Source organism: Bombina bombina, chromosome 1 (assembly GCF_027579735.1).
Source record: "Bombina bombina isolate aBomBom1 chromosome 1, aBomBom1.pri, whole genome shotgun sequence".
Classification (NCBI taxonomy): Eukaryota; Metazoa; Chordata; class Amphibia; order Anura; family Bombinatoridae; genus Bombina; species Bombina bombina.
Genome location: NC_069499.1, coordinates 628,235,317 through 628,248,974, shown reverse-complemented (window position 1 = coordinate 628,248,974; position 13,658 = coordinate 628,235,317).

The window sequence follows — 13,658 nt, the reverse complement described above, 5'->3', positions numbered from 1 at the left end:
CCTGACACCGCTGCCACCTACATTATACCTAGTAACCCCTATCCTGCCCCCCCTATACCGTTGCCCTCTATAATAAAGTTATTAACCCCTATCCTGCTGATCCCGCACCTCGCCGCAAATAAATAAATAGTTTAACCCCTAAACCGCCGCTCCCTGAACCCGCCGCAACCTATATTAAATTTATTAACCCCTATCCTGCCCCCCCTACACCGTCGCCACCTATAATAAATGTATTAACCCCTATCCTGCCCCCCACTACACCGCTGCCACTGTAATAAATTTATTAACCCCTAAACCTAAGTCTAACACTAACCCTAACACCCCCCCCTAACTTAAATATTAATTAAATAAATCTAAATCATATTTCTATTATGAACTAAATTAATCCTATTTAAAACTAAATACTTACCTTTAAAATAAACCCTAATATAGCTACAATATAAATAATAATTATATTGTAGCTATCTTAGGATTTATTTTTATTTTACATGTATCTTTAAATTTATTTTAACTAGGTACAATAGCTATTAAATAGTTATTAACTATTTAATAGCTTACCTAGCAAAAATAAAGAGAAATGTACCTGTAAAATAAAAACTAACCTAAGTTACAATTACACCTAACACTACACTATCATTAAATAAATTATTCCTATTTAAAACTAAATACTTACCTGTAAAATAAACCCTAAGATAGCTACAATGTAATTAATAATTACATTGTAGCTATTTTAGGATTTATATTTATTTTACAGGTACCTTTCAATTTATTTTAACTACAAATAACTACAATTAAATACAATTACATAAACTAACTAAAGTACAAAAAATAAAAAAAGCTAAGTTACAAAAAATAAAAAAAATAAGTTACAAACATTTAATAAAATATTACAACACTTTTAAGCTACTTACACCTAATCTAAGCCCCCTAATAAAATAACAAACCCCCCCAAAATAAAAAATGCCCTACCCTATTCTACATTAAAAAAGTTCAAAGCTATTTTACCTTACCAGCCCTTAAAAGGGCCTTTTGTGGGGGCATGCCCCAAAGAATTCAGCTCTTTTGCCTGTAAAAGAAAAATACAACCCCCCCCAACATTAAAACCCACCACCCACATACCCCTAATTAATATTTAATTTATTTAATGATAGTGTAGTGTTAGGTTTAATTGTAACTTAGGTTAGGATTTATTTTACAGGTAATTTTGTATTTATTTTAGCTACGTAGTTATTAAATAGTTAATAACTATTTAATAACTATTCTAACTAGCTAAAATAAATACAAAGTTACATGTAAAATAAATATAAATCCTAAGATAGCTACAATGTAATTATTAATTATATTGTAGCTATCTTAGGGTTTATTTTACAGGTAAGTATTTAGTTTTAAATAGGAATAATTTATTTAATGATAGTGTAGTGTTAGGTGTAATTGTAACTTAGGTTAGTTTTTATTTTACAGGTACATTTCTCTTTATTTTAGCTAGGTAAGCTATTAAATAGTTAATAACTATTTAATAGCTATTGTACCTAGTTAAAATAAATTGAAAGGTACCTGTAAAATAAAAATAAATCCTAAGATAGCTACAATATAATTATTATTTATATTGTAGCTATATTAGGGTTTATTTTAAAGGTAAGTATTTAGTTTTAAATAGGATAAATTTAGTTCATAATAGAAATATGATTTAGATTTATTTAATTAATATTTAAGTTAGGGGGGTGTTAGGGTTAGTGTTAGACTTAGGTTTAGGGGTTAATAAATTTATTACAGTGGCTGCGGTGTAGTGGGGGGCAGGATAGGGGTTAATAAATGTATTATAGGTGGCGACGGTGTAGGGGGCAGATTAGGGGTTAATAAATTTAATATAGGTTGCGGCAGGGTCAGGGAGCGGCGGTTTAGGGGTTAAACTATTTATTTATTTGCGGCAAGGTGCGGGATCGGCAGGATAGGGGTTAATAACTTTATTATAGGGGGGGCAGGATAAGGGGTTACTAGGTATCATGTAGGTGGCGGTGAGCTCCGGGAGCGGCGGTTTAGGGGTTAATATGTATAGAGTAGCTTGTGGTGGGCTCCGTGAGCGGCGGTTTAGGGGTTAATCATTTTATTTAGTTGCGGCGGTGTTGGGCGGGGACAGATTAGAGGTGTTTAGACTCGGGGTACATGTTAGGGTGTTAGGTGTAGACAGCTCCCATAGAAATCAATGGGATGTCTGGCAGCAGCGAACTTGTACTTTCGCTATGGTCAGACTCCCATTGATTCCTATGGGATCCGCCGCCTCCAGGGTGGCGGTTTGAAAACCAGGTACGCTGGGCCGTAAATGTGCCGAGCGTACCTGCTAGTTTTTTGATAACTAGCAAAAGTAGTCAGATTGTGCCGCACGTAAGAATCGATCTGTGTCGGACTGAGTCCGGCGGATCGAAGTTTACGTCACAAAATTCTACTTTTGCCGGTCTCTAGCCTTTGATGACTAAGGCGAATCAGCCTCGCCACAAATACGCTGCGGAATTCCAGCGTATTTGAGGTTGACGGCTTGATAACTACCCCCCTATGTGTGAGTTAGCTTGGGAGTGTAGGTTAGACATTACGTAAGTGTAGGCTGTATTAGGAACTTAGCTGGGCATTCCAAGAGTTTATAGGTTAGGCGTGACATAGTTGTAGGCTGTCAGGGCGAGTTAGCTTGGCGGTGCAGGGGGAGTGTAGGTTATCTCTGACGTAGGTGTAGGCGGTCAGTAGGAGGTAGTGAGTCAGTGCAGGGGGAGTGTAGGTTAGGCATGATGTAGGTAAAGGCTTCAGGGGAAGTTAGCGGGCATGCTAGTGGGAGTAGGCTGCTGATTCAAACGTATCTCACTGGTGTTGATATGTCCGAATCAAAGTGCAGGTTGAGAGGAGGGTAGTGGCCTAAGGTAGTTATAGTTGGTGTGGTAAAACTTAGGTCCCGCAGGCAATATTTGGAGTGTGCCTACACTGAAACTATTTTAGTTTCAGTGAGCGTACTGTCTGCGCCGTGTATGACCACTTCAAATAGGACCACAGAAAAATGCAGACAAGTAGTGATGTCAACAATGTTCTCATTAAAATCTATAGGAGAGACATCGCCGCTCATCAGCATTGCTCAGCCATACCCCTTTTCTTTGAAAATGTTGATGTTTTAAACATCCTGGCCAAGGAGAAAGTTGGTGTTGAAACAGTATGGAGGCAATAGAGACATTCAGAACAAGGAATGGAAAATGGATCAGATGAGAATAGGAGAGGATAAGGGGGAAAACATTTAGATAAATGCCACAGTGGAAAATGGGAGAGCAGTAGGCAGGGAAGGGAAGACCAATATTTCAAAAGAAGAAAGAGACAGTTAAGGAAGAATGATAAAAACACTAAGAAATATATAAGGAAAAGATAAGCAAGACACAATCAGTCAACAGCAGACGGGATTGAGGAGACAACTGGGGAGTTGTGAGATAAATTACAGAAAAAGAAAGAAACAGACTGTAACAGGGAGGAGGGACAGTAATAAGCAAAGGGAAGAGATGCTTATGAGGTAAATAAACATGGTGTTAAGTGACAAAACATTACAGTGGTTTACATTTTCTGATGCATCTCTAATCAGATTAGGGCTGAAAGGGACTCTGGGCCAGCAAATAAAAAGCCAGGAATTTAATGCATTTGCTGTAAAGAAGTGAATGTAAAGGAGACTGTTTAAATTTGCTTTTTTAGAAGTTTTGCATAATTATTGAAAATATTTACTAGATCTGCTTCCTCCATATCATGTTCTTCCAGAGCTGTTCAATAATACCCGCAATGAACTGTGTTTTTATACACGTATAGAAAGGGCAGACTTGATAACCTGAGTATTTCTTATCTGTTTTCGTTTTGAAATGTTGAAAGTTCAAGAAGACAAATCTAAAATTATTCTGCATGAATGGTTTTCAAATAAGAAAACAACTTCTGTGATTTACAGAGATAAATAAGCAAGAAAAAAAAATAAAAATGCTTCATGGCAAACGTGTTTAAGAGATGGATGGATTGTTTTGCCCTTGAGGAGGAGGGCGGGAGCTGGCAGGGTGGCACAAGCTGGCACAGTCTTTCACACTTTCACTCATCCTAATATAACTAGAGTTTCTCAGCTGGCTGGCTGCAGAGCTGCCTCGAGCAGAGACATAAATGTTTTAATGCAAAGGACATGTAAATCAATGCAGCTTCAGAGCAGCCGAGCTAAGAGCAGACTTGGGGCATTGCCAGGAGTGCAAGGACCAGGCTGGAGGGGTACCCCAAAGTGGAATATATCAGGGACCTTCCCCCCTTCATTGTTGTATTACTCTCAAAGTGGGCCCTCTGGTATTACGTACTGCAATATCCTTGTTTTTGTAACTGGAGATGTGCATTATCCTGCAGTCTATAGATTAATGACAACAGTGTCCTTAACTTGTCATTCCCCAGTTCCCAATTAAAAACATGGCCCCAAGAAGTGTCAAATGGAAGGTGACACCTGCAATGATCATTTCCTCCCTGGATCTTTTGCAGACAGCTCAATGTGAGCAGGAGATGTGGAAGCAGCCTTAGGGGCCCACACATTACAGAGATTTTTCAGCACTTGGGAATCTGCTAGAAAGAAAATCATTATCTTTAAGTTAAGGAAATGCATTATTCTGTATCTGTACTGCTCCCGTCCACTTTCTGTGGCTCCATATAAACCAGGGTTATATATAACATACAGATTAGGGACCACAATGTTGCAGATGTTTTATATGTGGCCCACTGAAGCAAACTGAATACTCTGTGTTCCAATGCATATGGTTGTCTTGTCATGTCAGTGAACCTTCATTACTTCTTCACAATACATGCAACAAACACCCAATGTATCATAACAGGGAAACACAGGCTTAGGTCATCATGGAGCCACTACCAATGCATGCTAACTATTCACCAATTGATGCTTATGGTCCAGGTATGCTTTGATTACAAGTTTGTACAAGGCACAAATAAAGCAATCAGAGGTTCTTAGAGATCAGAACCTTGTGCATGCTCCTGGGGACAATCTCACAATAAAAAAACAAAACACTCAAACACTAAGCAGTTTTCTTTGTAATGCATCAGATGCTGTATTTTGCTTCGCAGTCTATGCTGGTGATACTGGAATGCCCCTCTAGATTTATATAGAGGTTCCATATTTAGTTTTATGTTGATCTTAAAACAGATGTTTCCATCATTTTTAGAAAAAAATTAAACCTGATAGAGATCATAAATAAACAAACACAAAACAGAGGGGCACCTCATGTGTAGATCAAAACTGCCACCAGCAAAAAAACATCCATAGATGCCAAATGGGTACTCACATGTAGCAATAGCACCCTTATGTGCTGGAAGTTGCATGCTGATAACTAGGGTGTATCGGCTAACCCTTGTCCTGGCTTCAGACTAGAAAATAGGATGCGAGTTCCAAGAACAGTAGGCCCCAGGATGCAGTCCCAACAGATAATAAGGTGCTTGCACTTAGCTTTTGTTAAAAATGGTTTATTAAAAATCACATTAAAAACATTAAGGCATGCCTGATGAAACAGTGATTTTTTTAGAAGCTGAGAAACGCGTTGCATACAGGGGACTATATATCTATGTCCCCTCCACTTATTGCTTGATGTTTTTAATGTGATTTTTTAATAAACTATTTTTAACAAAAGCTAAGTGCCAGTACCGTATTATCTGTTGGGACTGCATCCTGGGGCCTACTGTTCTTGGAACTCGCATCCTGTTTTCCAGTCTGCAGCCAGGACAAGGGTTAGCTGATACACCCTAGTTATCAGCATGCAACTACCAGCACATAAGGGTGTTATTGCTACATGTGAGTACCCATTTGGCATCTATGGATGTTTTTTTGCTGGTGGCATTTTTGATCTACACATGAGGTGCCCCTCTGTTTTGTGTTTATTTCTAGTTCCTGATCTGGATTGATCTGAGAGGAGGAGAGCAGCCGTCCATCCTGTGCCTTCTGTTTGGATACCACACACGTTTGTGGACAGTGCATAGCACTACCCCTCCTTTTTTGGACTTTTTATTACTTTACTATTATTATCAATTTTGTATCTGATTGCATTATATATGATATTGTGATGCTGTATACCTAACTGTTGTATCTTTATCACAGCTTGTTTGTTGTACGGGCTTCAGTCCACTGTTCTGTTTTTTGTTAGAGAGCGCCCCCTCTCATTTCTGGTTATATTTAGAAATCATAAATGTCTGTAATTAAAAAAAAATGCCAGTAACATTTTTTTCCCAAAACATTTCACATCTGAAGTTTTTTTTCCACAGTGCCGCTATGATTGAAAATAAAATTCTGAAATGCCACAGCCATTGGTTAAACTCACATCTTGTCAAATTGCTACATATAACCTCTTCCCTGTTGTTTCTCCCTATAACTTTCACTATTATGTGTAACCTCTCATTTCTCTTATATATTACTCATACCTATATAACCTCACTATTGCTTTAACTGATTGCTCTGTATAACTCTATCTGCTTGACTACAGAGCCTCGCATTGATATAGACAATCAGTTTCTTAAAGGGACAGGAAACCCCAAAAATGCCATTCATAATTAGAATAGAACAATAGAACAAATTTACTTTTACTATCAAAGATGCTTTATTCTCTTGTTATCCTTTGTTGAAGGAACATTATGGCACTACTGGCAGGTATCCTAATACATCTAGTTGGCCAATCACAAGAGACAAATGTATGCAGGCACCAATTAACAGCTAGCACCCACTTGTGTAGGATATGTGCGTATTCTTTTTCAACAATGAATGGCAAGAGAACAAAGTACATTAGAAAATAGAAGTGATTTTAAAAGTGTCTTAAAATGACATGCTCTATCTGATTCTTGCAAGTTTAAGTTTGACTTTCCTATCCCTTTAACTTTTGATGTTACCTTGTAAAGTAAATGCTTGGAATATCTAAATCAAGGCAACATTCTATCTTGACATTGCATTTTCAGCATTTGTCTTTGATATCTGCTCTGTGTTCCTATATAAAAGAAACTGCAACTGCTGCTATTTAATACCATGACTTGTTAATGGCAGCTTTGCTTCTACGCTTGGTCTGAGTAACAATAGAGCTCACAAGTGATATTGTATCACTGAAGCATCCCGATCAGTTTTCCCCTTAACATCTGAATTTGCCATAGGGACAGTGACGGAAGAAAAATACCCCATTATTTCCAGCAGCGTCAGCAGCTTCTGAAAGGCAGACAGTCTGTTTCAGGATGAATTTTGCACAGCGGCCGTAGTGACACTAGGGTTATTAGCCTGAGGCCGCTGTCTGCTATGTCTATCTTTTAATAACTCTCCTCCCCAGGAGTTGCAGCCAAGGATTATGGTAAAAATGGTTTATTAATAGGTACCTGACATTACAGAAGTATAAAAACCCAGCAGTTGTGGATGTGGTCACAGCAAACCGAATAGTGATTTTCTATTATTTTTAGCACTTATTACTGTACAGCATGTTCAAGCAATCCTGTGCAATAAAGCTCAATAGGTGCAATGCTTACAGCCTAAACAAAGATACATATTAGCAGACAAAAAGTATTAAGTATTTTCTTTTAAAGACAAAATATCAGGCTCTTATTTTCTAATGTATGTGGAATCAAGATATTAAGCATTATTGTAGACTAAAACCGCAATGTGAGTTGTTCTCCTCATGGTATAAACGTCCTCAAGTGTCACATTAGTTAGATACACATGAGCAAACAAATGGCTAGATTACGAGTTTTGCGGAAAGAGCGGCTCGGTGCTAACGTGCAAGTTCTTTTCACCGCTCACCTCCCTATAGCGCTGCTATTACAGGTTTTCATAAACCGGCGTTAGCAGGCAATATTGCAGCGTTGAGCAAAATTGAGCTCCATACGGCACTCAAATGCCAGCACTGCTTTGAGCTGGTTTTATTTGCTCGTGCACAATTTCCCCATAGACATCAATAGGAAGAGCCGGCTAAAAAAAAAGCCTAACACCTGCAATAAAGGAGCGTAAAGCTCCGTAACGCAGCCACATTGATTCCTATGGGGAAAGAAACCCTAACATAAACCCCGAGTCTAAACATCCCTAATCTGCCGTCCCCGACATCGCCGACACATACATTACACTTATTAACCCTTAATCTACCTCCTCCAATGTCGCTGCCACCTACCTACACCTACCTACACTTATTAACCCCTAATCTGCTGCCCCTGACATCGCCGACACCTACATTACAGTTATTGACCCCTAATCTGCCGCCCCAAATGTCACGACACCTACCTACATTTATTAACCCCTAATCTGCCGCCCCCAATGTCGCCACCACCTACCTACATTTATTAACCCCTAATCTGCCGCCCCCAATGTTGCCACCACCTACCTAAATTTATTAACCCCTAATCTGGTGTCCCTAACATCGCCGCAAACTACATTACTGTTATTAACCCCTAATCTGCTGTCCCTAACATAGCCGCCACTATACTAAAGTTATTAACCCCTAAACCTAACTCTAAGTCTAACCCTAACACCCCTAACTTTAATATAATTAAAATAAATCTAAATAAAAATTACTATCAACTAAATAATTCCTATTTAAAACTAAATACTTACCTATAAAATAAAACCTAAGCTAGCTACAATATAACTAATAGTTCTAATCAGCGAATAGAATGCAAGCTCAATCCTATTGGCTGATTGCATCAGCCAATAGGATTTTTTCACCTTTAATTCCGATTGGCTGATAGAATTCTATCAGCCAATCTGAATTCAAGGGACGCCATCATGGATGGATGATGAGCCTTCATTCTTCGTTAGCCGTCATCAGAAGAGGATGCTCTGCGCCAGATGTCTTGAAGATGGAGCCACTCTGCGCCGGATGGATGAAGATAGAAGATGCCGTCTGGATGAAGACTTCTGACGGCTTGGATGAAGACTTCGGCCCTCTTGGATTAGCTTAGGGTTTGGGCAGAAAAATAGCTAAATGGTAGTGGAGGGCCCTCTAGTGGGACTGTAGCAAAATTAAGGGATAGCTGACTTGAAGTCTGGAGTGTTCTAGAGTGTGTATGCTACAATGTTTCAAGTAGGGGGGCGGGTGTACCTCTAGCCTTTATAGGGTCCTGTTGCAGAGTATCCGGCCTCTTCCTGCTTCCAGACTTCAACGAGGATTTTCTCCTGTGCTGAGTTTGTCCAGTTGAGGCCTTTGGTAGTCATGAAGCGTGCCAGGCGTAATTCTTTGCCTCCCAGGAGGTACAGGGATGCTGCGGTGGAGTCATCAAGAAGGAAGAGACCTGGAGGAGAAAAGGAATTGTCAGATCAAGACAATGTGGTACCCCCTACCCCACAACTTAGAGTGTCCAGTAGACCCTCCATTTCTGCTAGGGAGACAGCTAGGAGGGAGTTAAATTTCCCCCCTGGGGAAAGGGCAGGGGCCAGGTCCAGCTCTAGGGCTGCAGATGGTGGGTCAGGGCCAGAACCGGAGAGTGGGGGAGGTGGGAACTGCCCAAGTGTGTCAGGCTAGGGCTCAGGAGGGCATAGGAGTGATGGGGGAGCAGGCTATTACCACAGCAGCTATGCTGCAACAGGTCCCGGCGCTTCCTCCAGCCGTTCTGGCTTCGGTCCTGGCCCTAGCACAATCCCTGGCTGCTGCAATGGGGCTGGGTGGTGCTTCTCAGGGCCAGGATGTTGCTGGGGGGTCTGGCGGTGGTGGCGGTGAGCACTCAAGGCCAGGCTTGGGGCCTTCTGTGAGTATGGGGCGTGGCCACGCCCCGGCACATGACGCGCGACGTGACTCCTCCCCCTCCGACAGATCTTCTGTTGGGGAGGAGCACGGTTGGTCGCATCAGAGGAGACGCCCTGCATCAAGGCCGCGAATGCCTACCGGAGGAACCCCTAGTAAGTTGGGGAGACTTCGGGGGGTGACGACGGTCGCAGGAGGCAGGGGGGAGGTTAGGGCTCCAAGCAGGGACCAGGACAGAGGTGACCGGAGGGATCCGGGGGGTCCAAGGAGGCAAGAGGCTGTTCAGGAGAGACGAGTAGCCAGGGGTAGAGGCGCAAATGACGCCATCAGCTTGGTGACAGTGGATACTCAGATTCCGGGGCCTAGTCGGCAGGGAGCCATGCAGGGGCCTGTACCAGAACAGAGTAGTTTGAGGGGTGAAGGCGCAAATGACGCCAGCAGAGCTGCAGCAGGGGATCCTCTCATGGCAGGGCTCAGTGATAATGGCCGAAGGCTAGCAGACAGAAGCAGTGTGAGGGGTGGAGGCGCAAATGACGCCAGTGATATGTCCATAAGGGATCCACAGATACCGGGCCCTAGTCAGGGTAATAAGCAATCATTGGGAGCTGGCAGGGGCCAGAATATAGGCACTAGGGCAGTATGTGGCATGGATGCTGGTGTGTCTGGGGGCGTAGGCCCTGCTGCGAATCCTCCGCAAGGGCCAGTTGTCAGAGTGAATGCCAATCGTGAGGGTGAGCAATTAACTGCGTGCGTGCAGAGAGAGATGAGGGAGTGTGTGAATCAGGTGCTGTGTGTGCAGGAAGACCTGATTCGTAAGGCGGTGGCAGCAGCATTAGGCGTACAGGATAGGTCAGGGACAATGGAGGGTGGTTCCCCTTCTGGGGCCCTCATCACCACCCAGAGTACTCCCCAGTCTGTTTTGTATTCACAGATTTCATCAGCTGCTGATCAGATAATGCAGGTTTGGACAAGCAGCCAGAGCATGGCGGATAACGGCGTAGTGGAGCCTTCTACTTCAGCACCCACGAACCTACAGCCTCCAGCGGATGGGTCATCGCAGCAGCTACCGCAGTCTGGTGAGTGCACCATCACCTATATCACACTTGCACACAGAGGTTCTTCCTCTAGTGACTCAGGTTCTGATAGTGAGGCAAGACTGGGGTTAGTGGGGAAGGGTCAGCAACAGATGTTTAGGATGATAAAGAAGTTGGTAGCAGCGCAGGTGCAGGCGAAAGCAGGCGCGCAAGGTGTAGGTGAGGGTACGGCTCCGTCACAGGTGGTTGCGGCATCAGTGGTGTTGCCTGGGCAGGCGGCACCACGCAAGGTGGCAGTGCATGGGGATACATACCCATGCCTGGTCCACTCGTTATATGGCCATCTAAAGGCCAAAGTCATTAAGAAAATACAAGAAGGTAGATATGCAAATATCTACGAACTTTCTCCGGAAGCTTGCAGGGCGAAGGAGAGGGCGGCGGAGGGGTCTGGCCCTAAGAAAGTTCGGCGTCAGGAGACGTACGAGGATTGTCAGGAGACGTACGAGGATTGGGAGACCGGTTTCAGGGTTTTAGCGGCGTGTTACATTGATAGGTGGCCCACTCAAGGGCATAATCTCTTTAAATATCAGGACACTATCGAAGATATTCATAAGAGATTTAAGGAAGGCGCTTGGCGGGACTACGATGTAGCATTCCACAAGAAAATGGTGGGAAACCCCATATTGCACTTCGGGACAGCAAATTGCTCCTTTCGACACATCTGTAAATTTTGTAGTGGCGCGCACCCAGGCTCGGAGTGCTCAAAAAGAAGAGACTCTGGTACAACCCGTCAGAACCAAAGAGGGGGGCCTGGGGGCAAAAGCTCCAACTCCACTTAGGGTGGAGGCGATGGCGCCATGGTTGGCGCTTTACCCTGACCAGGAGGCTGCTGCTTCACTGTTGTCAGGGTTGAGGGATGGTTTTAGGATCCCTGTTACTTCACAGGTGACAAGCGCTACGTCCCACTGTAATCTAAAGTCAGCTTATAAATTCCCTCACGTGGTGAAGGAGAAGTTGGCAAAGGAGCTCACGTTGTTGAGGGTTGTTGGGCCGTTCCGGGAACAGCCGCTCCCGGATTTGGTTGTCTCCCCGCTGGGTGTGGTCCCAAAAAAGGAGCTGGGTAAATTCCGGCTAATTCCCCAATTATCGTATCCCAGGGGTTCCTCGGTGAACGACGCAATTGACCCGGACCTTAGCTCGGTGCACTACCAGTCCTTTGATGAGGCACTGGCGGTGGTGAAAGGCAGAGGGGCACTCATGGCGAAACTGGACATTGAATTGGCGTTCAGGTTGCTGCCACTTCATCCTTCCTCCTTTTGGCTGATGGGAATGAAGTTTGTAGATAGGTGCCTACCGATGGGTTGCTCTCTGTCTTGCTCCCTGTTCGAATGTTTCAGTTCCTTCCTGCACTGGGTGGTGCAGAGGGCATCTGGGGGTGGGGCCGTGGCCCATTACCTGGATGATTTTTTGCTGGTAGGGGGTTCTGGAACGGACGAATGTACCAGGTTGATGAGGTTGATGAAAGAGGTCATGAAGGAGTTTGGGGTGCCGCTCGCGGATGACAAAACCCAGGGCCCTTGCACTTGCCTCACCTTTTTGGGCATAGAGATTGATACGGTGTCATCTCTTTGCAGACTTCCAAGTGACAAAGTCGACCGCCTCTTGGAGGCAGTTCAGGCAGCTGGTCGGGCTACCTGCATCTCCATTAGGGAGCTGCAATCCCTGTTAGGTCTCCTTAACTTTGTGGGAAGGGCTATCCCAATGGGGAGAGTCTTCAATCGCAGGCTGGAGGGCCAATTGAAAGGCCCCCGTGCGCAAAGGCAACAGTGTAAGGTTATGCCTGGGATGAAGGAAGACTTAAGAGTATGGGAGCAATTCCTGGTTCACTTTAACGGGGTTTGCCTTTGGAGGGCTGAAGAAATGTGAGTTTAGGAGTAAGCTCACACTTCTCCGGCACACCTAAACCAGATATTTTGGGGAAAATATCATAGGGGAAAGGGCTTACCCAAATAAGGCAGCGCAAAAAAGTTTTAAACCACACCTATCAAAACTTTGGAGGGCTGAGCCTATCTCCAATCAGGCCTTGCATCTGTTCACAGATGCAGACGGGGGCCTGGGTTATGGTGCCTACTTGGAGGCGACTGGAGCGCGGAGGCGTGGCCCGAAGATTGGATTTCTTCTGGCCAATTTGGCGTTGCTGGAGCTCTTCCCCATAGTAGTGGCGGTTGAGCTCTGGGGGGACCGTTTGTCCAATCGTGCAGTGATATTTTGGTCGGATAATATGAGCGTGGTATACGCCATAAACAGATTGTCGGCTGCTTCACCGGTAGTGGTGACATGCAACTTAATGTTCGGTTCACAGCGATGCATGTGCCAGGGGTTAGGAATGTCATAGCAGATGCTCTCTCTAGATTTCAATGGGATCAGTTCAGGAGGGTGGCCCCAAGGGCGGCAGCGGAGGGTCTAACGTGCCCTCCCTTTCTTTGGCAGCTGGCGGGGGTTGGGAGACCATTCTCCCACTGATCAGGAATTCACTGGCGCCTAAGACGTGGGCGATGTACCTGTCGCACTGGAGGGCATGGGAGCACTTCATAGATCAGAAAGGCTTCTTACTTCAATGGGCGTCTCAGGTACACGTTCTGAAATGGCTGGCGTGCTTGAAACAAGAGGGTGTGTCCAGACTGTCGGCTATGAGCAAGCTAGCGGCTTTATCATTTTTCAATAAAGCATTGGGTTTTCCCGACTTTGGCAATGCCTTCCTAGTAAGGCAGATCTTGAAAGGGTGGGGCCGAATGGCCCCACGTACCACAGATAAGAGGGAACCTATCACCGCGGCTCAACTACGGCTGTTGGTGGGTAAACTAGGGTCAGTATGCGTCTCGGC